Genomic DNA, 5,192 nt, shown 5'->3' with positions numbered 1-5,192 from the left:
TGAAGTACTTCTGAAGGAGGGAGCTCTCTCTTTAGTATGGGTAGCTCTAGCATAGTTCTGTGTGTACTGCCAAGTGCCTTCTGGGGATGGGGAGTCTGGTTTGTTTTTATTTGCTTCATCCAGAATACATGCACAGATGATGGTCCAGTTCATTTGGCTCCAGCAGCCTAATCTGGACTGAGAAATCTTGGCTGGGGCTGTGTCTATGCAGAGCTCTAGGTAGTCGTTCCTCTCTGCTTGCAGCAGAATGTTCCTGATGATATAGTGGTATATTTGGCTGTTTTCTCTCCTGCTAGCTGTCCTAGCAAGGCTGGACTTGTTTAACCCATGGAACACTTGGAGCCATATATTTTCTTTGTATTTTGTGTCTGCAGAGGCTTATGGTAAGGATGCTTCTGGTAAGTTCTAGAAGAAGAGTTATTTATTTTCGTAATTTCTGGGATTTTTAAGGTGTGTATAGTTTCTCCTAGTGTTATGGTAGATATCATGTGATTTGGTTTATTTTAATCCAGCAGTTCTTTCTGAGGCACACCTGACAATTAAGCTTTTAAGTGGAAGAGGACTAGTACAGGAGCTTCAGGATGCAGGGCACAGTTTATAAAAAAGCTTGAATGTCTTACTAGAGAGAGAAGAGATGCTGTGAAGGTAATGTAATAATTCCTTAGCAATACTGAGCTTGGCTGCTATTTCTTTCAGTTTTCCTTTGTTGCTTAATACTTTACCATGGAGATGAGATACTTGCCAAACCATCAGCCTCAGTCATTTGAGCTGACAGAGGTTAGCATGGTATTAGGAGCAGCTAAGCCATTTCCTGTACAGTGGAATAAGGTGCACATAGAAAGAAGACAATTCATTGTTATATTATGTTGTCTTATTAAATTGTGGATGTACAAAAGGTCAACTTCTAGAATCCAGGTCCTTCTCTTAGGTAGTTACTCCAAGTTGGGGTATCCTGCCTTGTGTGTGGGGCAGTGGGAGAAGGTTTTTTGTTTTATTTTTTATTTGCCCAGCTACATATTAGACATGGAAAATGGGAAAGTGTCCCATTCTGATGCGAGAAATGTATTTTCCTTGGTTTGAGAAACAAGGACTGGACAATGATATGACAATGATGAACATTTGCTATTCTTAAGGACCATGGCTTAGCAACGTTTGGAGTACTAAAAAGCTATAAGTGCTAACACCAGCACTTCCACTGCATCTTTCATTTGAGAATCTCTCTGTTCTTAATGAATTTTCAGTGTGTCTCTGTAAGGCTGGTATTATTAGTGTCATTTTGCAGACAAGTAGATAAAGTAAAATGCTTGTATAAGCACATTCAGCAAGCCAGGAAAAGCAGGAATAAAATTCAGGAATACTAATGTTTCAATATGTTTTTGAGCTACTGTCTTGTACTTTTTTTCCAGAAAAGAAAGACATGAATTTTGGTAGCTTTCCTGCCCCCATCCCCCTCTTCTTTTTTCCCCACTGGGTTAGGCTGCATAAAAGCAGACATTATTATGCAACATATCTAAGTGTGCATGTGATACTTGAAAAAATGGTAATCAGATAAGTTGCCAGGCAACAGTACCCTGCCTTCAATAACCAAAAAGCCAGTGAGTGTGCTTTCATGATATAACATGGGTTCTGTACTTCTTCGTAAAGAAAGTGTAGGTGGAGTTTTGTAAGAGTTGCTCCTTTTAAACTCATCTCCTGCTTAATCTGCCATATTGTGAGGTCAGATTTGACCCCAGTTTTAAAGAAAAGTATTCACCAAACCTGAAATCACCAACAACAAAGTTAGATGAGCTCTCAAAGATAATGAACGGTATGTGAGCTGATATGAATAAATAACCATTCCCTGCAATGGGTCTGTGAGTGTTTGATGATACAACAGCTTGCAACAAGTAGGTCAGAGCTCATTCTTGAAATGAAATTAAAATTAAGAAAATGGGTGAGAGATTTGTGCTAAAAGATAGATGGCAGGAATATATGGCAAGCTGTGAGAAATATTAAAACACTCACAGTGGCCCCTTGGCCCAAAAATACTGAGGGCCATGGTAATTCATGAAAATATGAATGCAAATCCAGCTGGTTCATTTTCATTGCCTTAGCAGGAGCAGAATGGAAGGAACATAAGCAAGGATGAGTGTACACAGAGATAAAAGTGATAGTCTAATAATGGAAGAGAGCATGCGGGAATTCAGTTGTGTGTTTGTTCGAAACCTGAGTTTAATTTCTTTTTCAAAGATACTGCAAGATAACAGCAAAAAATAAAGACTCTTGGAAGTTATTTAAATGCATTTTTGGTTTTGGCAATAAACAGCCACAGAAGCATTTGCAGAGACTGTAGTTGTGTGGGGATGCAGGCATCTGATCAAGCCTCTTTAGCTGTTGGGTGGTGGCATGGCTTTTAGAAGAAATCTGAAACTCCAGAAGTCTAATGTGCTTTTCAGGGCTTTGACAGAAATTTTCAGTAATGATAGGGGATCCACCTAGATATATCTGGGAAGGGATGCACATAACCTTGAAATCACTTATTTTCCTCAAGTAACTGCAAGTATTTCAGTCCAGTGTAGAAACAGGTTCAGCAGCCCTCATCAAGACACATGGTGGGATTTCAGTTAAAAGAGAAATCTGCATCATCCTCTGTGTAAGTCCTGCCAAAACAGGGGGAGTTTCTGACGAGACACATACTCACTTTCTGTTTCCAAATTTGGCACTTTCTTCCCAGGAGAATCCCAGATAAGTCACGGAGCAATGTTGTGACTTGATTTTTCTGTTGCACAACTGATCGCTATTTAGTTGCATGGACCTGAGCTTTCTTTGTTGAGAATTGTAGAAATAATGAAAGGATGTAAATACTAAAATGGACAGTTGAAGGAATGCATAACTAACGACTTTCCAGTTAGGAATTTGCTTTCCTTTTTGTTTGCTTTTCTTTGTATTCTCATTTGATGAGCAGTACTGCTAGATTATGCTCACGTGCGGTCCCCAGCCTGCTGACACGAGGAATGTTGGTGTTTGTGTCAGAGGAACAGTTAGAGAAGGAAGTGCTGTTTTGGGAAATCTGAGATTTTAGTTTTTAACTATTTTTGTATATGCATGTGGATGTTCACACTACTCTAACTGGTTTTTTGTTTGATTTACCCTTACTACAAATGCTACACATTTTTAATCATTAGTATTTTGACACAGAAAGCCCATTTATATACAAAACAAAAAACAAATCCCCTTTTCTGAACAGCTTAAGCTTTGTATTAATCATGTGAGCCTTAAGGTCAAATCTTTCTCTTCAGCTGTACTGCTCTACTCATGTGTATAATGAATATTTTCTTCAATTAGTGTTTTCTTTCAAGTATAGATACATTTGTAACCAAAGGTATGGTTTCTCTAGCACTTGGAGTTCAAAGTAATGAAGTATTTTTTGAAAAGGGAGCTTCTTCCTGCTGGGCTATATGCTGTGAGCCAAAATCTGAGAGATGATGATAGCATTCAGACGGCTGAGGAGTTCCTTGGTCTGGCTTGGTCTGGCTGCAGGTGCAGCCCCATGGATGGCCTGAGTGCTGGTGCCAGGGAAATGGATGTGCTGAGCAGGACTGTGTTGTCCTAAAGTTAGGTTAGCTTGAAGACTTGTGTAATGTTCATGTTTCTGCATTAAGGAATTGGGAGAGTGTTGCAGTTGCTTATTTTGTATGGTTTTGTTCCTCAGTCTTTTACATATCAAATAATAAACAACTAAGTCTGACAATGTAAAAAGCATTCTCAGTGTTCTTGTGATTCTAGGGAAATGCCTTTTGAAATTTTGTTTCCATATGTCTGATAAATAGTTCAGTAGAAATCTGTGGCAAGTATTAGCTGCAGCAAACTGCATATAAGGAAAATGGGTGACATGCAAATAATTTTTAGGAACATTGATGTGACAACAAGTTATACCAAAGCTAGACAACAAACAAGTTCTTTGCCAGTCTTATATACAAATATGTAGCTAGTAAAATAGCAACTATTTCTCATTATAAGAGAGACTCCAAAGAAGATGCAAGCTTCAGTGCATAGGCAGAAGGTGCTAGATGTCTCTTAATAATACCCATATTACATTGATGTAATTAGTGGGTTTATGCTATTCATTGCTCCATTAATCTCATTGGGAAGATTTTTTGGGAGAAGGATTAGTTATTTAACCTGCACTTTTAATTGGAGTGGTTTTGTAGTTCACTGTCATCTAAATAAAAACAGTGTAGGTTTCTTTTGTTTTGTTTATTAAGGAAAACATGTCTTTCAGATTCCTCTTGGATTCTGGTGCTCAGAAATCCTGAGATTTATTAGAAAAACATGAAGAACCTATTTGTTACACAGTGTAACACAAATATCCTTGCTTTAACTTCCTTATATGCAATTAATTCAGAAAAATGCTACGTATAGACAATCCCTTGGGTTGTAGGATCTGTGAGGCTGATGTTAATAAGGTTTTGGGTACTTGTGTGTTGAAGCTGTCACCTTGAAACATTCTAAATGTCAGCATTTGAAGAGGAGAGCCCCAGCTCATGGTATCCACTTGCAGTCAGATCACTGGAGCAGGGACGTCAGTGCCAGCACTCCCAGGAACAGGTTAGGGTGCTGGGTGGGTGGCAGTGGCAAGAGCCTGCTTACAGGAAGGCCACACTCTGTCCTGGAATGGGGAAGAGAGAAGAAAAGTGTGGTGATTGGAGAAGTGAGGAGGAGAGGAGATTGGGAAAGATAAGGAGGCGGTGTTAGATAGGATGGGAGTGGAATAGTGTCAACAGTGAAGCTTACTTAAAACATTGAGACACTGATGGGGAAAATAGAGGTAAAGCAATTTCTGGCAGACCCTCCACCCTCCAAGGGTTCACTGAGATCTCGGCTGAGATGGTAGCAGTGAACCTTTGGTCACTGACTCCAGTGAAATTGCTCTGTGTGTTTGCTGTGGCTGAGATCCAGAAGACAGTGGAGAGCAGACAGGCTCAGCCTCACCCGAGGAGAGGCAGCTGTCAGGGTGCTGCCCTGGGCAAGGGGCAGATACAGGCTAAGCTATCCATACACATAGCTCGTTCAGAGTTTAAAACCTCTCTTGCATTGTGCTGTATTAAGATTAAAATGTACTTTTTGGTTTAGGAAGGCTCTCTGGTTGCTGTACTAGCTGTTGGTCACACGCACCTGGGCTGAAAACGACTGGCATCTGAAACCCCTTGGAC

Source organism: Oenanthe melanoleuca, chromosome 5 (assembly GCF_029582105.1).
Source record: "Oenanthe melanoleuca isolate GR-GAL-2019-014 chromosome 5, OMel1.0, whole genome shotgun sequence".
In the NCBI taxonomy this organism is placed as follows: domain Eukaryota; kingdom Metazoa; phylum Chordata; class Aves; order Passeriformes; family Muscicapidae; genus Oenanthe; species Oenanthe melanoleuca.
This window is presented reverse-complemented; position numbering follows the sequence as displayed.